Below are 20,793 nucleotides of genomic sequence, written 5' to 3' on the forward strand. Positions count from 1 at the left end.
GCAAACTCTGCTGTGCACAACAGTTTCAGTTAGCAATATGAATCGAAATAATAGTTAAAAACACCAAAGCAATGGCAAATAAGGACCTTAAGAGGCCAACTAACTCAAATCAAGAACAATTATTAGATAAAAATCTACAGAATTTATATTAACAAGGCCAATGGAGTACACAAAGATAAATTTATTGAAGGCCTTACCTACATATTGAAAACCAAATAAACATAGAATATCTTTGATTACTTTATTGCAGTAAAAGAATTAAATGCAAGTTGATTCTAATTAAGCCAATTTAGGGCATACTACTATTTAAAATCCTGAGCTAAATACTAAGTGATGAAGGCAAAATGGATTCATCCCAAATCCATCTTATTTGCTAAGATGCTTTTCATTATATCTGTATTTTATTATATGAGAGTAAAAAAAATACAAAGTAACTGGTTATTTCCCATTGGGGAAAATGCTAAATAAGCATTTCCTTTAAAAAAAAAAAGTCTGTCCCTTAAAATTAGTGTCTTTATAGACATCTAGAACTTTTTCAGCATCTCTAGTGATGATATACATATTGATAAAAAAGACTGATCCTTTGAAAATAAACTAACATTACTTCTAAAATAATACTTTAACATGTTGTGGCTATTATTGAACACTAGCTACTCAGGAAGCTAAGATCACAATTTAAAGCCAGAAGGTTAGAAAACTCTGTAAGACACTTATATCCGATTAACCACCAAAAAGGCAGAAGCAGAGCTGTGGCTCAAGTGGTAGAGTGCTAACCTTGAGTAAAAATGCTTAGGGATAGTGCTCAGGCCCTAAATTTAAGGTCTAAGATCAACACACACACACACACACACACACACACACACACACACACACACACACACACACACACACACACACACACACACACACACACACACACACACACACACACACACACACATTTTAACTCTTTAAATTTTCCTTAAAACTTACACCCAGTCCACAAAATCTGACTACTATATTTTCAAACAGCTAAACATGTGCTCTTGCCCAGTTGAATTTTAGGTTAAATTGTAAACTCTAGAAAAGATTAGTTGTTGAATGAAAAAATAGGTGGTTTACAGCTTATCTCAACTATATATCATTGGTCTCATCCATATAAACCAGATAAACACTCATCATTCTTTGTTATCGGGATGACCAAGAAGAGGAACAAAAAATTCAGCATGGGATTGAGATTTGAAAATTTAAACCTGGTGTTCTAAGGTGCTGAGCATTTTAGGCTGGGGGGATATTCTGTTTTCTATTTCAGGAGCCTAGGAATTGCTTAGAGTTTTGAAGCAGAGACAATTTTTGATTTGCTGCTAAAGTGAAATGTAACAAAGCCTTAGCTAATCCTAAAGCTGAGGCTTCCTGACATCCAACAGCCCAGCTAAGAGCTATGCCTGGACCAACTGAAAATATGAAGTACGGCCCACATTCCCTTTCCACCAATAAACAGGGATGCCACTCGATGTCAGTTTAGTCCCAATGCTCTTGAACATTAACGTCTGCTTACTGAGTGTGTGTCATATGGCCTTTCCACTTCCCATGTTAGTTCCTTCCACAAACTCATAGATCTAAGAGAACTAGGTCTTATATTATAAAACAAACTGGTAAATCTGTACTTGTTGGACTACACTGAAGTTTTTCTTTGCCATTGAGATCTACAAGTCAAATAAACTCAGCAGCAACAGCTCCACTTTTTTTTAAACTCTTATTATTTAGAGAATCAATTTAGATTAGGAGGGCACCTGAGGAATAGTCATTAGAATAACAGTGGTACTCTAATGATGCTCTGTGGCTTGGGTATATTGCTATCAACCTGTAGTACTCATCTCTTCCATTCCTTTTACCAGATAAACTTTTGAGGGGAGTGGTCCTTTGAAAGTATTCTACTGCTTAATATTGCTTCTAGAAATTCACCTGAAGGGGAAGTATGTCAAGCTTTCCAAGAGCATACAAAGGCAGAGTGTGGCTTCATTACATTTATGGCAATATCATACACAACACAGCCATGCAAAATTGTATGATGATATTAAGATAGTGTTATGTTACAGAGAAAATAGCACAAGCCACATAGCAATAACTGTTGCTATAATTACTGAATGTTGGCCATATCTGTCTCTTTAAAGCTCCTCATCTCTAACTCCCACCTGCTTGGACATACAGTGACCCACATTGAGAATGTCCTTCTCTGATTTTCCACTCATGCTAATGGTTTCATCTATTTACTCATTCATTCATCCTATTGCATTTTTTCCAAACCTGATGTGCTCTAGGAAAAAAAAATGATATAAATGCTTTGTTTAAAAGACAGAGAAGAGAATCAAAGGTAGTGATGTATGTAGTAGAAGGAAGAGAAGAGGGAGCTTTTTGTTTGTAATAGCTTTACAAAGCTTAGCACATAATATTTTAGTATTCCATATGGAGGTCTATTACAACAAAAGTAATCAGGAAATAATCAGTTGTTTGTTGAAAATATACATTATTTTCAATTATCTATTTATATCATAAATTATCTACATCCTTCCCCGGATAAATTTCATACTACAGTTCACATACCATTTTTCATAACATATTTCTAAATATTTTTTCTGAAATTTTATGTGTTTCACAATTTTTGCTTATTTCTGCAAACAATAAGATCTGATTTTTGTGGGGTGTTTTTTTTTGCCAATTTAAATATTTTTTCACTTGACATAGGTGGTGGCTCACACCTATAATCCTGGCTACTCAGGAGGCTGGGTTCTGAGAATCACAGTTCAAAGCCAGCCAGGACAGAATAATACATGAGACTTTTACCTACAATAAATTATTTAGAAAAAGCCGAAAGCAGCACTGTGGCTCAAGTAGTAAAGCACTAACTAGCCTTGAGAACAAAAGGCTCAGGGACAGTACCCTGTCCCAGAGTTCAAGCCCCAGAACTGACATAAATAAATAAATAAATAAATAAATAAATAAATAAATAAATAAGCAAACAAACATTTTCTGTTTCATTTCTAATTCTTTCATTAGAAAGACATAAAATCAATTCAAATGATTTCTTCAAAAGTCTATGTTCTACACATTAAGTCAACTCATAATCAGAATAGCAAACTTCACAGAGAACTACTCAAGGTTCTAAGCCCTTTTGCATAGTGACATGCCAATAATCTTCCCAACAATCAAAGGGTGATATAATTCTTGTCCTGGTTTTAGCAAAGGCTATTTTTAAAGTGTAGGCACAGCCTGCAAGTTTAATTGTGGATATATTTATTCTTCAAAGGAGTTTATTAAAAACCTTAGTGGGAATGTTTGAGAAGGTACCTACATACTTATACAGGGGACCAGAATGGTCTATGTTTAAAATCTATAATTAAAATCTATGAATCATGTGAAATTAGATGAAATTTCATGTTAATTTAAAAGAGAAGAATGTAGACAGAAAAAAAAGAACATCAAAGATTGTGATTGGAGGATTTCAAAAATGGGGGAGCCTGAAAAGTCTGATCGAAAAAAATCTATTTTTTATTTTTATTTTTTTAATTTTATTTTATTTTATTTGTGAACATACTGTACAGAGGGGTTACAATTACATGGGCAGGATAATACGTACATTTCTTACCAAGCTCTATTAAAAATTATGAAAGATGCTCTCCAATAAACTAAAGGAAAACAAGGAAAGGTGGGTGAACTAGTAAGACTTGAAGAAAAAGTTTTATAAAGACCAATTCTATTATATGTTACTGAGAAAGAAGGAAATGATCATTTAGAATTAAAATGTCAATTTATGTGGAAATGATCGGGGGAGGGAGGGGGAGGGAAAGGAGGAGAAACATGAAGGAGGGGGGTAACAAGTTCGACAAGAAATGTACTTATTGCCTCACGTATGTAATGGTAACCCCTCTTTATATCACCTTGACAATTAAAAAAATAAAAAATATAAATAACAACATCTGGTAAAATGAACACTATGAAAATCTAATGGGAATGGATGGGCTTACATAAAGATAGATACAGGAAAGTATTATGACCACATGTTCTGACTTTAATGTGAAATCCCACAAGATCATATGTTAAAAGCTTGATCCCCACCTGGTCCTGCTATTTTGGGAGGTGTTGGAAACTTTAGGAGGTTTGGCCTGGCTGAAGTAAGTCCATCATCCAGGTTTTCCTTTGAATTCTATCTGTTTCCCTGCCCCTTTTTGCTTCTCCCTCTCCCTCTCTCCCTTTCACCCTCTCTCCTTTTCACTTTCTCCCTTCATCCCTCCTTCCCTCTCATCTCCCCCAACCTCTACCTGTTTAATTCTTGGTTACCACGATATAAGTACTCTGCTGTTCTCTTCCACAGCACCTCAGGCCCCAATTATTGGAGCCAGCTGACCATGGACTGCAACATTTGAAAACTTGAGCCAACATAAATCCTTCCTCCTTTAAATTGTTTCTGTCAAGTATCTGTCACAGAAAGAAAAAAAAAATGTGACTACCTTTAATTCTCATAAATATTCATAGCTCTATATGAGAATAGGGAAGGAAAGTAAATTGCTCACACTGGACCACTGTTCTAAGGTCTACACCTTCGTCATGGAACTACACTGTTTCCTTAGGCCTTGAAGTTTCTTTCATATATTATGCACAGTGGACTGTTTTTATTTTAGAGTCATTTCTCTCCCAGAAATACTCCATGTTGTATATGTTGAATTTTATTTCCGAGTTTCACCTTTTTTTTTTCTTCCCAAACTGGCTAAGTGTTTATTAGTTTTAGAAAGGTTTCTATCTCTGATATAATTCTCAGCAAGAAGCCAGCGGGCACTGGTGGTTCACGCCTGTAATCCTAGCTACTCAGGAGGCTGAGATCTGAGGATCATGGTTCAAAGCCAGCCCAGGCAGCAAAGTCCATGAGACTCTTACAAACCACTAGAAAACCAGAAGTGGTGCTGTGGCTCAAATGGGAGAGCATAGCCTTGAGCTGAAAAGCTGAGGGCCAGCGTCCAGGCCCAGAGTTCAGCCCCTAAATCAACAAAAAATAATAATAATTCTCAGCAAGAAGCTAAATTTTCCCATTACATTAATATGGCAATGTAAAAAGAGAATTGTGCTATTCTCATTCAATGTAACCCAAAACTTATGCATTATTTAATTGTAATTGTATTAGCATTTTTTTTTTTTTTTGCAAACAGCAAAAGAGTCATTTATTTGCAAGCTCGAGCTTGGTCCTCCTCGCATTCAGTAACCGGTGATGCTAAAAGGCCGCGAGCACAAAATCAGCACAGCTTTTATAGCATTTAACAAACAAGTTTAGGGGATTTCCACTCAGTTACATGATTGGTCAATATTTATAAAGATTGCATAGTCAATTTTTATTGGTCCATGTACCGAGGTTTGAGTCCACCCTAACCGTACTGCTCTTTTTCTGAACTGTTGGTCCATGTTTGACAGTTCGATGATTGCAAAACCGTTATGTTGTGTTCCTGGAACCCTTGGGCAATTGTTCTGCTGCTTCTTCTTATTTTTTTTTTTTTTGTGAAAATACTGTACAGAGGAGTTACAATTACATGGGCAAGATAATGAGTACATTTCTTATCAACATTGTAGCCTTCTCCTTTGTTTCCCCTTCCCATCCTCCAACCCCCTCCCAACCCCCCCCCCCCCCGCCTCCCCCATCTTCCGCCCCCCCCACGAAAGTTGTAAAGTTCGTTTTCGACAACGAATTGTACATCTCATTATTGCAATGGGTCCACCTGTATCCCTATTTAGACGGTTTGTTTTGGGGGAAAGTTTTTGTATTTGTACTATTATTCTTAACACTATATGCAAAAGAAAATATAGAAAAATATATTATATTTGTCATTAATGTAATGTAATTTATGAGCCAGGCACCAGTAGCTGAGACCAATCATCCTAGCTACTCCTTTTGGCTGCTATGTGGCATCTCAAGTTTCAGGCTAGCCTGAGAAGAACAGCTCCATCTCCAAGATAATAAGGAAAAAGCAGTGCTTGTACTGGCATATCACCACTGAAGCAAAACACGAAAGGCAGAGAAAGAAAAAAAAATAAAAAATAATTTATTTAATGAATGGTCATTAGTTGATCAACATGAAAAAATAAACTTTCAAAATCCCAACAAATGAACTGAAGGCATAGTGGAAAGATTTTAAAGTGAGGCCATTTTAATTCACTAAATTAGTGATATTTACATACAAAACCTAATCAATATTTCACAGGAAAAAGCACTATATTTGGGTAGTCAATTGTATCAACAAGTTTCCAATCATTAAGGTGTACCTGATATATACCCAGAAAGTATGCAAGGATGTAACCTTGCCTGATGTTTGGACAAGCTGAGTCAAAGCAGTGAGAAACACGACTCTTAGGAGCAAGTATTTCCAGTCACAGTTACTCAATTGCTTTTCCATTTCTATGTGACTTTTTTGCTGCCTATGATAAATGATAAAATGTGCTTGTAAGCCATTTCAAGATGAGAAACTGCAAGGAAAATTTTTATGTTTGTTTTTAATTTAAAATGAAACCAAGTGAAGAAAATGAAGAAGCAAAAACGGAAGATGCTCTTTAATGCACTTTGCCAAATTTCCCACAAAATGAACTCTGCAGCTTTGCTGCAGAACTACAAAATGCTTACAAAAATGTCATGAAAATACAATTAGTATTAGGGAAATGACAAAAAGCTTCTGTATATGGTCAGTAGTTACATAAGTAATTTTTTTCTCTCAGTGAGAAAATAATCTTAGATTTTTCTTGTTAATAGGTGGAATAATTTTTATTGCATTAACAGAAAAAGACTTCTAGTTCACTGATGACAAACTGGCACCCAGAGCACTTGATGTAGACTCTTTGGGGTTACACTTCAGTAGTTAAGTACCAGTAACATAAATATTATCTCTACCCTGGGAACATGTAACCAAGATCCACTGGAAAGCTACTATTGGTTTTATTCTGTTATGTATCTAACTCCCCTGGGAAGACTGTCATATCCAGGCTGAGTGGTGTTATGTTCAACAGCTAAGCTCTGCCTACGTGCTTAAGGTGAGTGTGGGTCAGGTTTGTTGTGACAGTCAAGTCATGTCCAAATGAACCTGGACACAGAGTGCATATTCATGCCCTACACAGATGAAAACTATTCAATTTTATTTTAGAATTGCCACATTTGAATACATAGGTAAAGTTCCAGTTTTCATATTTCATACCTACCATCACTTTAAAACTTGGAAAATGTTCATTTACCTAGTGCAACAATGTTACGTATACACAGGAGGAGCCAACTCAGTCTCTGTGGAGTGAAAGATGCATTGCTAAGAAGGATTGAGAATTTATCAAAAATGATGGCCAACAGATACAGAAAGATATATGTCTCTGAACAGAAGATGGTTTTGAAAAGGCTTACAGGAATTATTTTCTTTATGCATTTTTATCATTATAATAAAGGTGATGTACAGAGGGGTTGCAGTTTTTTAAGTTAGATAAAGAGTTCATTTCTTTCTTTTCTTTTGCTTTTACATCAACTTTATTCTAAAGAGCATCCTGTTTGAGTAAACAATCCCTCACAATACCAACTGCTGTAGGAATCATATCCTTTCTTACATGTACCAAAATCTCATATCAGCAAGGAGTTCTGGGTTGCAAAAGAGGATTTACTGTTTACACCCGTCTATAAGGCTTTGTTACAAATTAAACACACACAAGTGCTCTAAGAGTAAATTTCTTTTTGGGCAATGTCACTCCTTCCCTCATTCTTTCACAGTTTTTTCCTTCTGGTCTCCACCCAGTAGTTTTATAGTTTATTTTCAACATATTGTCCAGTGAGTACCACTGATAGATTTTTTTTTGTTCACATTTGCCCCTCCATTTCTGTATTCCCCAAACTCCTTACAAACAATAAACCAACAAGATATATGGAAAAGAAAACAAAAACAACAATAAAGAAAAAAATTCATGTTTCCATTTCCTGGAGTTTATTTTGATAAATATTATTTTATATGATCAGATGTACACAGGTATTGCACTTTTGTGTTCCTCTCCTAAGTATATCCTCCTTTCGTCTCACCGTGTGTGAATTCCTAGAGACCTGTATTTAAATTGACCTAAGATATTACAAAAATTCAACTCTAGGAACATACTACACTGACATGGGACCTGTTTGCAGTTGATAAAAATATTTTATATTATTAGATCTTTATGACATTTCTACACATTTCTACATGGTGCATTTTTGTTTTGCCAAGTTGGAAAATGAGAATGATGAACTTTAGTTAAATGTCTTGAATAACATCACCCAGAAGTAAAGAATTAGTGTTAGAGTAAAGGCTTACACAATATCCTATTTTTATAAAATGAACCTATTCTCTATTTTTTCTTCTTTTCCAGATTTCAATAAAGAACCAAAGACATATTATTCTGGTCCACTGGCCTTAAATATTCTGACCAATTCAGACTGAAAAAATGTTGAAACCACAGTCTGCCCTACTGTAACAACTATAAATTGAAAACAGAAAAAAAAAGCCAAAGAACTATGCCACTATTTGAACCAATGTAGAATAGGAGCTCAAGGTGAACTCTAGAATATCTTGAGAGAGACTCAGCAAGGTCATGCTGATAAATTGAAATGGATATGACTTGTAACTACTAATAAATCATAGTAATTTCTTTAGAACCTACTGTCCCGGCCTCTCTGAACCCAGAGGTAATGGGCATATTATTCACATACCTGATTAATAATTTTGAAAATTTTTATATAACTCCAAAAGGCTTATTGAGTCAGAGTTCAAAGGATATATTCTATTTGGGTCATTAATTGCATGTGCAAGTTCTTGCTATCTCTCTCTTTTTTTCTCTCCCTAATGGGCTAAGAGAAATAAAGAAATGAATATGGGGTGTAAAATACATGGTACTTTTGTTTCCATATTCTATTTTCCGTATAAACATTGGCTATTAACATTTCTTTTCAGATTTATGCTTTCTTCATTTCTACAAGTACTGTGTATGCTGAAGTCCATTTTGAAATGTACAGTTGTGTATACATAGATCTTCTACATACATAAATACCTTATTTACTAGAAATGGCATGGTTTATAGACTAATAGAATGAGTGATGTAAGTAGGCTGCTTAGGATTCCATCACTAATTGTCCAGTTCCTCTCTGAAATCTTGGCTGGCTTTGAACCATAATACTCAGATCTCAGTTCCTTAGCAGCAGCTTGGACAGCAGTTATGCCTTGTGATACTCAGCTCATAGTTGTTTGATTACAAAACATGTAAGCTAATAATATAAGCATTAATATAAAAGTGAATTGGATAGCCTGGTTCCGGTGGCTCACTCCTGTAATCCCAGCTACTCAGGAGGCTGAGATCTGAGGATCGTGATTCAAAACCAGCCCGGGCAGGAAAGTTCGTGAGACTCTTACCTCCAATAAAAACCACTAGAAAACTGGAAGTGGTGCTCTGGCTCAAGCGGTAGAGCACTCGCCTTGAGCTGAAGAGTGCAGAGACAGCGTCCAAGCCCAGAGTTCAAGCCCCACAACAGACCAAAAACAAAAATGTGAATTGGAAAACACAGTTACTTATTAAGACACATTCATAAGGAGAAACTTGGAACACATATGGATGCTCATTTTATGCATTAAAAAAAATCCACAACCTACAAGTCTACAAAATCTAAATGAACTTGGAAAGCACAATCTCCATAGATGAAAATTCATAACATGAATTTAAAATGCCTTAAAGACAGGAACACAGTGTAAAAGTGCTACACATGGATGAACACACACACACACACACACACACACACACACACACACACAAAACAGACATCACATAGACATCTGTACAAATACATTTACTTCCATAATTGCAGAGTTACTTAAATACTTATTCAAAACAGTACATAAATAAATTACAACTCTTTCTATCCAATTTTTTTCTGCAAGAACCAGAACCTGAACCTTGAGCTAAAGTATCCAAGTTGTGGTTTCTTTGTTAAGATTTTTTTTAACCTGAGCTTACTTATTTAGAGTTGTAAGTGTGAGTTCTAAAAGGTTTTGAATAAGTTCAATTCATAACTTTTCACTTACATCATTATGTGTTCCTACTAATGTACTAATTAGGAATAACAGAGCATGCTTTGCTACTCTTCACTTCAGACTTCTACCAAGATGTGATTATGAAGGTCTAAATTTGCCTGGCTGAATGAGAATACTTTTATCAGAATATCTGGGGGAGGCACATAAAAATAAATTATTCTTCTACACAGAATTGAAAGTACAAAATGCATGATAATGGCTAAATTAAGTGGAAATCTTACATATACAGGTTCTTGATCCAAGGATGTTAAGATCTGCCACTTACTTTTTAAACTCATACTAGCATCTTACATTTTTGTTTGTCTTCTTCTTATCTGTAATGTCTGCATCACCAGTCAATATTAAACATTGATATAATTGTGAACTTAATAAATGTTAAAAAAAAACTAGATATTCCTCTGGCCAACTACAAAGTTTACATAATATCCTGGTTTTAGGTGTATACAAAATAAATATCATAGAATAAACTGAAATGTTTAAAGTAGGCTTATTTTTGGAAAGTGAAAGGTGAAAAACACTATCTCTAACATTCATTCATTTATTTACTGATTCATTTAACACCTGTTTACTAAGAACAAGGCACTAATTTCAGAGCCAGGGAAGCATATTAGAGAGAACAAAGCCCTTTGGATCCACAGTATAATGGACAAGAACAAAATCTAATATTTTTAATACTTCACTCAAAGGGTTAAGCATTATTTTAAATCCTTGTTACACTTAAAAGACAGCTACTAAGGGTATGTTGGCAAAAAACAAGCAAACAATATATGTATGTAATGCCATTTTTCCCTTCCTCCTTCCCTCCTTCCCTCCTTTCATTCCTTCCTTACTTCCTTCCATACTTTGTTTCTTTTATTCTCTTTCTTTCTTTATGCTTTTTTATTTTCTTTTGCCAGGACTAAGGCTTGAACTCAGGGTCTGGGCACTGTCCCTGAGCTTCTTTTGTTCAAGGCTAGCATTCTACCACTTGAGCTACAGAGCTACTTCCAGCTTTTTCTGTTTATGTGGTACTGAGGAATTGATCCCAGGGCTTCATGCATGCTAGACAAGCACTCTACCACTAAGCATTTGATATAATTTTCAATAGGGATGCAATCAAAGTTTGTAAAGCGACACAGTATTTGACAATATGGTAAATGTTACATGAAGAATCAGTCTTTAGGAAGGAGACATTAAATGCTAAAATAAACTTTTCTGGGCATGGTGTTACATGCTTGTAATCACAGCACTTAGGGGAGTAAGGCAAGAGATTGCAAGTTTGTGGACAGCCTAATCTAAGCATCAAATTTTTCTAAAATAATAAAATAAAACAAACAAATTATTATTGTTATGCTAAATTTTCTGTAGTAAACAAACAAACAAACAACTAAACAACTTGAAAGTTTGACATGGTGTCCTTGGGGAAAAAAAATGTTAAGCATTGTTTATCTGCTGCCCATAGAACATTGTTTTCAATGTTAAAAATTACAAAAGACAGGCACTGGTGGCTCATACCTGTAATACTAAAATCTCAAGAGGAGGGGATCTGAGGATCCTGATTCAAAACCAGCCAAGCAGATATACTTAAAAGACTTTTAACTCCAATTAGAGCATAAAACCATAAGTGCTCACATGGCTTAAATAGGAGGGATACATTTTAATTAAAAACTAATCAAAGCAGGGGCTGGGAAGGTGGCTCAGTGCTAGAGCGCTTGCCTTGCATGCATGAGGCCCTGGGTTTGATTCCTCAGCACCACATAAGCAGAAAAAGTCAGAAGTGGTGTTGTGGCTCAAGTGGTAGAGCTCTAGCCTTGTGCTGAACAGCTGAGGGACAGTGCCCTGGCTTAGTTCAGGCCCCATGACTGGAGAAAAAACAACAACAAACAAAACAACACAACCAAAAAAAAAAACTAATGAAAGCAATACCATGAGGCTTTGAGTTCAAAGTCCCAACATGGACACAAAGAAACAAATAAATAGATTAATCACAGGGGGAAGGAATCCTGGATTTGACAGAAAATATTTTGAAGTAACAAAAGTCTATTATTAAGTTTCTGTACTTTGTAATATTCTCATATATATATATATATATATATATTTTTTAGATAGTGCTACTAATTTTATACATTTGCAACCAGAAACTTTTCATGAAAAACATTGTTCAATCATGATATTTTCTTAAGCACTACAAATAAGATAAATATTTTAAGTTACTTAATTTAAATCCATATACCATAAATAACTTCCTAACACTTTATCATCTAAACTCAAAATTTTTCTTCTGACAAGAAATGAAAACCATGGTTTTAAATAATAGTGTTAACTTTTTAAATCCTGGATTTTAAACTTTCATTTTAGTTTTATAATATTGGAATTGACTGCAGATTTCTCTATTCTTTAAAAAAGACATAGCTAATTGCTGTAGTAAAAGACACAGGAGTAATTTATTTTAGTAATAAATCGCTGAATAGTAAAACATAGATTTATCAGATTGTGATATCTTCTAGAATATGAAACACTGCCTAATAAAAGAAAAGGGTATGAACATGATTTACTTAGGTATTTAAATTCATTATTATATCTATCATATATCAACCTCTGACTAGTCCTTTCTCATATTCTAGCTTTCTTTTTTGTACAAATTTATGTTTACTCATTAAATAATCTTAATTCTCCCTTGTAAGATTTGACAATTATATTTCCACCTACTACAAAATGTAAGTTCTGATAAATTATTCTAGTAGTATACATGTATTCTGACACCAATACCAGGCTATTCATTTGGATACACCCTATGTTTTTTCACCCTTCTGCTTTGCAATAATAAAGAACATTTACTAGATATTGCAAATAAGGGAAACCATGGGACCTATGTTTCTTTGGGCCTGGCTTACTTCATTTAATATAATTTTTTCCAAGCCTTTCCATTTCCTAATGGGGCAATGTCCTTCTTTCTGATGGAGGCATAGAATTCTATTGTGTATATATACCACATTTTCTTGATCCATTCATCTACTGAGGGGCATCTGGGTTGGTTCCATATCTTAGCTATAGTAAATAATGCTGCAATAAACAGTTGTGCTGGTAGCTTTAATGTCGATATAATTTGTGGAGGGAAAGGGGAAAAACAAATCGTTTAAATAGGGATACAGGTGGACCCATTGCAACAATGAGATGTACAAGTCGTTATGCATTATGTCGAAAACAAACTTTACAACTTTGGTGGGGGGTGGGGGGAGCAGGGAGGATTGGGTGGGGGGGGGAGGATGGGAAGGGATGGGAAGGGGAAACAAAGGAGGAGGCTACAATGCTTGATAAGAAATGTACTCATTATCTTGCCCATGTAATTGTAACCCCTCTGTACAGTATTTTCACAATAAAAAAAGAACATTTATTACATCGATTGCCATAATAGGGGAAGAAAGGTTAGAAGTTTAAAAAGCACAACGACTTTCATCAAAAAGTAAAAAAAAAAAAAGTAAAAAGTAAAAAATGTTTCAATACACATACAAAATTTATCCTTGCAAATTCAAATTTTGTAACATAATCATATGCAAAGTTGAGTCAATTAAATGAGAATACAATCATATCATGATCACTTTTTAATAAAGCATTCAGATATAAATACACAAATAAAAAGGGTCTGTCTCTGAGGTTTGTGTATGACTTGATGTGATTTATTCATTTTGATATTCATTTTTGTTTTGTTATTAAACAGAATTTGTAAGTTTAGAAAAAGGGCTAAAAATATTCAAGGTTGTTCCCAATTTTAGCTGAAGAGGAGACATTAATAAATCAGTGTATTTTCCTTTAAAAAGGTAAATAAGAAATGATATTAGGGGTAGAGTAATTCACTAACAGACTATTTAGAAAAGTTAGAAGAAAAAGTACCTGAATACAGCATGTTTAGACAGATACAAAAACAATATGGATAAATATATTTAATAATGCTTTCATTTCATTTTTTGTGGCAATACTGGGGCTTAAACCTAATAGGTGGGTAGTTAGAGTTTCAGATTAACTTCTGGCTTTTTGGTGGTTAATTGGAGATAAGAGTCTTACAGATTTTCTGCTTAGCTTGGCTTTGAATCATGATCCTCAGATCTCAGCCAGTTGAGTAGTTAATTTTTTTTTGGGGGGGTCCGGTCGTGGGGCCTGAACTCTGGGCCTGGGCGCTGTCCCTCAGCTCTTCAGCTCAAGGCTAGCACTCTACCACTTGAGCCACAGTGCCACTTCCGGCTTTTTTCTTATGTGGTGCTGAGGAAAGGAACCCAGGGCCTGGAGCATGCAAGGCAAGTGCTTTACCACTGAGCCACCTTCCCAGCCCCAGTAGTTAATATTATACACTTGAGCAACTACCACTTGATACCAAAATTTAATAATAATTTCAAGTTGCATGGTACTTTACTATGATGAAAGCAAACTCTGCTGATATAGAATGTTATCAATTGATTCATGAAGTTATACAAACAATGGGCTAATGAACTAAACTGGTAAATAAATCTTTTACACTCTGGTTTGGGAAATAATAGAAGAGTTCATTTTTCTCCTGACAGAATATGCAAGATTTTCTGTGCTCAACTTATTAAAATGTAAAGCACCATGATAGATTCATTTATTTTAGTGGATTCATTATTTTCCCAGGAGTTTCTTAGGTGTCTAGGTTTTAACATAGGCATACGTTACATTTGTTTTCTAGATTTCAGCAAACTTAGGCATCATACCACAGGCTTATAGTTCAGAACACCAACCCAAACAGTTGTGAGTTATATGCTAAAAACCAAAATGGTACCATTGAAATAATATTATTTCAATAATGCATTGAATGGAAACCTACTATCTGGAAAGAACTAATGTGCCTTCCTAGAGCTCCAGAAAGTCTTTTCATCCCTGGAAAAAACATTAACATACTTCTCTACTTGGTAGCAGGGATATATATATATATATATATATATATATATATATATATATATGTATGTATTCACATATATATATGTATATATATTTCCTCCTGAAGAGCTGGACTTTTTTTTTGTTCACATAATGAAATTCACATACAGTGTTTTGTACAACTCTCTTCATTACCATACTAGGGGAAATTTCTCCTCCCAGTGAAATTTCTTATGGTTTCTTACATGCCCAAAGTATGTGACTTAGGGTCCTAGGAAACTTGTACAACCAGTCACAAGTACTCTTCACACTTACAGGCTACACAGATTAGTACAAGTATAGACCATGGTATCTGCATGATGCTATAATGTCTCAAGGATTTTCTGCTTTGGGCAAATATTTCTTTTTTTTCTTCTTTTGTTTTCTTTTGAAAATACTGTACAGATGGTTTACAATTACATGGGCAAGGTAATGAGTGCATTTCTCATCAAAGATTGTTGCCTCCTCCTTTGTTTCCCCTTACCATCCCTTCCCATCCCCCCCCTTATGTGACATAGTTTGGCACTTTTTGTCTTCAAAATTAGGACTTCCAGGACTGGTGCTAATCTAAGTTTTGGCATTTTCTGTTGTTTTACTTATTGCTTCTCAATACTAAATATAACTGCCTCATTCTGCATATCACTGGCATTAACAAAATTTAGATTGATCTTAGCCATTTTATGACACCCCATAATTGTCAAAATGTGTTAAGATTACATATCATCAGACTCTGAAACTGATGCTCAAGGTTAAAGTGACTTTGCCTTTGTTCCAGTGCAAACCCTTTACTTCTAACAGAGCATCTGCACTGCATTCTGTGCTAATTTGTTAACATCATTCCACAATGAAACACATCAAAGCAATGGAGCATAAGTCATAGTGTCAAATCAGATTTGACACTAATTTTATGCACACAAACTGCTCCTAACCCAGTAATCCCCAAACTGAGTAATCTCATAGTTTCTCAAATTGAAAATAATACATTATTATTATTAGTTGTTGTTGTTGTAATGTAATATGAATCTTGACTTATAACTCATACAAATTCTATTGACTACTGGCTTTAGCCCTAGAATTCTTTTTAGAGGTAGGGATAAAACAAAGGAGGAGGCAACAATGCTGGATAGGAAAACCTTGCTCGTGTAACTGTTACCCCTCTGTACAGTATTTAAGATTGTACAAAAAAACCCAAAATAAAACATGTTGCCACCCAGTGTCCTCTTCAAATAAAAAAATATTACCTTTTTTTAAATGATTAATAAGTTATACTCTGAATAAAAAGTACATAACAGCATGTTACCAAAAACTTCCTTTAAAAAAGTTTCTATAATTGCTGGCCACTGGTGCCTCATACCTGTAATCCTAGCTCTTTAGGAGATTGAGATCTGAGGATCATGGTTCGAAGCTAGCCAGTCAGAAAAGACAGTGAGACTTGTATCTACAATTGACTACTAAAAAGTTGGAAGTGGAGTTGTGGCTCAAGTGACAGAGTACTAGCTTTGAGAAAACAAAGTTCGGGGACAGCATCCTATCCCTGAATACAAACCCTGGGACTGGCACGAAACAACAATAGCAACAAAAAGTTTCTATAATGATCATTACCGGGAAGAATTCATTAAGCAGTAAATAATTTACGCATAAGCACTCTTATGCTTGGATCTAAGATCATTTTTCCCCATTCAAAAATATGCAAGTTTCACTACTAAGTCAAAAGTAGTTTGGGGTTTAACTTAGAAAACATTCCAGTGAAACAAAAAGACAGTAGATTAGATGAATGAGGTCTCAATCAACATCAAAGCCAATAAAACAATTATTTTTTAGAAATAACAAAACATGTAATTATTTAATCATAACAGTTATCAAAACTGAACATAAATTAATTGCCTATTCAGAGATATTAATTACATAGAGTTGAAAAATTACACTGTTGAAGCAGTTGTTTAATCATTAGAGCTAGAAAAATTTCTAAGTACTAATTCATTATTTCTGCTATGGTCTTGAAACATGCATGCATCCCTTATTCATAATAAATCAACATAATTATTTTAAAATTCACAACTAGTAACCTTGTTATGAAAGTTTAATATACTGACAAATATAAGTATTTTTACATTCTTGTTATTATTAAAGTGCTGTACAGAACAGAAGTGTTACTGTTTCATAAGTTAGGTAAAGAGTACATTTCTTTTTGGGCAATGTCACCCCTTCCTTAGCTTTTACCCAGTTTCCCTCTCAAATCTCAGCCTATAAGTTACACAGTTGGTTGTCAACATAGTGTGCTGGGAAGTACCACTGCTGCATTTTTCATCCTTTGTCTCTCCATTTATGTGCATTATTTCAAAAGACTCAAAAATAAACAAACAAAAACAAAATAAAACAAAAAAACCCTTGCTTCCATTTCCTGGAATGTATTCCAATAAATACTTCAATATTATTAATAAATATTCACAAGTAAAAGAGGCATTGTGATTTTGAGTTCCCCCTCTAAGAATATCCTCCTTAGGTCTCACTGCTTAGAGTTCTTGATCATTTATCATGTCCCTGTGTATTTAGATGTGGTTTCTAAATATGAGAGAAAAGATGTTCCATTTGTATCTCTGAGCTGGGCTTTCATCACTTAACATGATGTGTTCTAAGTTCTTATATTTCCCTGAAATTGACATAATATTCTTTCTAATAGCTGTATAAAATTCCATTGTGTATAAGTACCATTTTTTATCCACTCATATGTGTGGGGCATCTGGGCTGTTTCCATAACTGAATAGTGAATAGTGCAGCAATGAACATGGATGTAACTATATTTTATATGTTTTTATTGTAAAAGTACTGTACAGAGGGGTTACAGTTAATGAGTAAGGTAATGAGTACATTTCCTAACAAGCATTGTTACCTCCTCCTGTTTTTCCCCTACTATCCCTTCCCTCCCCACCTTCCCAACTCCTCCCTATCCCACCCCCCAAGATGTAAAGTTCATTCTCACCATAGTGTCTTGTACATCTCATTGCTACAATGGGTCAACCTGTATCCTTATTTCAGCATTTTGTTATTTCCCTTCCCCTCCCCAAATTAGAAAATATATATACAAGATGCAGGGCACCGACATCAAATACAGTCAAAACAGGGGTAACTATATTTTAAAAACACAAATTCAGAAAATTGTCCTAAAAAGAATTAATTTGAGACAATGACATATAGAACAAAAAGTATATAATTTACATACCAATGATATACATGTGGTAAATTTAGTAACTTCCTCAAAAGATGTCTCTTTATTACTTGATGATCACAAACTCAAGAATTTTCAGCCATTGTTCATTGTTTCAACTTCTATTAGAAACTTTAAAAGACAAAAATGCCTTACAGCGTTTTTGACTTGCACGATGCCAGGAAATACTTGAATTTAAAAATTCTCTTTGTAAGAACAGTAGAGAGAAGCAAGACTTTTGGCTGGCCCTTTAGGGGACTCCTGGCAAGGAAATTATTTGCCACTGTAGCTCACAAATCATAAAAACTATGTGAGTATGGCTCTTTCTTCCTCTTCCATATAGCATAAAATTGCTTCTTAAAGAAGGGATACTGTACTCTTAGTTAATTTTTAGATGATATAGAGCATAAATTCATCTCTTTGAACTATGAACATGCCTAAATGTACCTTTCCTAAATAACTGAGTGAGTAAACAAGCACATAAAGTAAAGTTACTGAATCATAAAATTAAAGATCAAATATAAATAACATTAAAGGCAACCTGCCTCAACATTTATCAGAATGAGTTTAAGCAAAACAAAATTCTACAGAAATGAATAAAGTCTGCAGATCTCCCTAGTTAAATTCATTAGAAAAGTAAGGATCAACTATGTTAAATCATTTCCTCCCCATAGAGATGCTCAGTCTTTCAGATGTTACTAAGCATTGTGAATTTGTACAGGAAGTAATGTGCTGAGTTTGTCAATTCATTTAACTGTAGAAATTATTCCCCCCCCTCCAAGTAATTTTCGTGTCTGGTGTCGATTATATTTTGAAAAATGATGACAACTAAATATCATCATTATATATTATGAAAAAGTGTTAGTATAGTACAATAATATGTGGAAAGAGAGAGGTGATCATTTACACATGACTTCCATTGTCCTATCTAGTCACAATTGCTTTATTTTTAATAACTATCAATAATTTCTTAATATTTGCCTAATATATACATTACATTAAACTTAATCAATAGATTAAGCCTGCATAGTGTGCAATAGTATTCATGATTTCAAGCACTCACTGGAAGGCCTGGAGTGAATGCTCAGTGAATACAGGTGATATAGCAGTTAACACAGCTCTAAGAAAAAGGGTAACTCAGGAACTGAGCACAAATAAACCAGAAAACTGAGATACTATTGATATAATGGCATAATTCTATCAGAGAAAGTAAGTGGGAATCACTGGACTGTAGTCAGACAAGGAGGTATTATTTTTGTTATTTAAATATCGAATTACCTTGTACTGATATATTTCAGGAAAATGATAGCAAATAATGGAGATTATTGGTGATAGTTACAGTAAAAACAACAAACACGACAAACTAGATTTGTTGAAATCATGGCTTTTGGTAAAGAGAAAGTAAGTGGCTCATATTAGGACACTTTCAAATGTTGATAGAGACAAGCAGATAAATCACATCAGCTATCAAGGGTATAATGCAAAACAGTTAAGTAGTGCCAGTCTCATAGCCTTATCACAGAAAAGGAATAAAATTGAACCAGGAATCAGGGCCAAGTGGAGAAATAGATGCGAACAGCACAGTATCCTCAAAGATTACCCAGAAATCTGTATAGTATAAAGGAATTTTCATAGGTTTGGCTTGTCTCCAGAGAACAAGCCCCAAGTTTTCATGATCACCACTAAATATTTACATTATTCAATAACGTACTATTGTAAAACTAGAGTAAATAACTCTTCAGGAACTGTCTAACTCCGGCCAACTGTCAGTCTCAAAGGGTTGGCCTAAGTTGTAACTACAAGTCAAAACTATAAGGAAGTGTAACCATAAATTAGGAATAACACTCTAAATTCAAAGAAGTTATATGACTAGTAGTCCTTCAGGTCATCATAAAAATGCCTGCGCAGTCAGAAGGCAATGCTGAAACGATCATGTTTCAGTCCCACAGGAGAAATCATTTATCCACGGTTATCAAAATCCATAGGACTATTACTACTCTTTAACCCAACTCAACATTCTCTAATAGACATTATGATCATATAAAAGATACTATTTACCTGTTTGTTTGTAAAAATGGTGACATATTAAAAAACGTTCATGTTAGTGAGTAACAGCAGACAGAACACAAAAAGAATACTCTTGTTTCCATAATTCCAATCATGCTGGTAGAAATAGCTATTCTAAAGAACATCCCAAAATTATGAGATGCAAAAAGATGAACATTAAGCACCAAATATGGAGTATATGTAAAGGTATCAAAATATCTTAGTGCTACTACTTCCTTCTAGGCTGTAGGATTAGACATATAAAGTCTTACTTTTTATTTTCAGTATCCCTTGCAATTCAAAAATATCCACAATGAATATGTATTATTTTTATGTTCCGGAGGAAATATATTTATCGTAAAAATACAAAGATTTTAGTGTTAAAATAACTTCCGGTAGTGGCTCACATGTATAATCCTAGCTTCTCAGAAAGCTGAGGTACGAGGATCAAGATTTAAAGGCAGCCTAAACAAGAAAAGTCTGTTAGACTCTTACCTGTAAAAAAATTACTAAAACTCAGGTAGTGGAGCCGTGTCTCAA

The 20,793-nt window shown here is 34.5% G+C and overlaps 1 protein-coding gene and 1 non-coding gene across 26 annotated transcripts in view; both read right to left on the reverse strand.

Annotated features, from left to right (window-relative positions):
* The window catches only part of Adgrl3 (adhesion G protein-coupled receptor L3), a 735,816-nt gene that overhangs the window by 579,773 nt on the left and 135,250 nt on the right, over positions 1-20,793 (reverse strand). The window lies entirely within an intron of this gene.
* Positions 7,585-7,705, reverse strand: LOC138821141 (small nucleolar RNA SNORA40). The gene has a single exon (XR_011370079.1). It is a non-coding gene; the product is annotated as a small nucleolar RNA SNORA40 (small nucleolar RNA).

This window comes from Dipodomys merriami, unplaced genomic scaffold (assembly GCF_024711535.1).
Source record: "Dipodomys merriami isolate MVZ:Mamm:240054 unplaced genomic scaffold, mDipMer1.0.p SCAF_9, whole genome shotgun sequence".
Taxonomy (NCBI): domain Eukaryota; kingdom Metazoa; phylum Chordata; class Mammalia; order Rodentia; family Heteromyidae; genus Dipodomys; species Dipodomys merriami.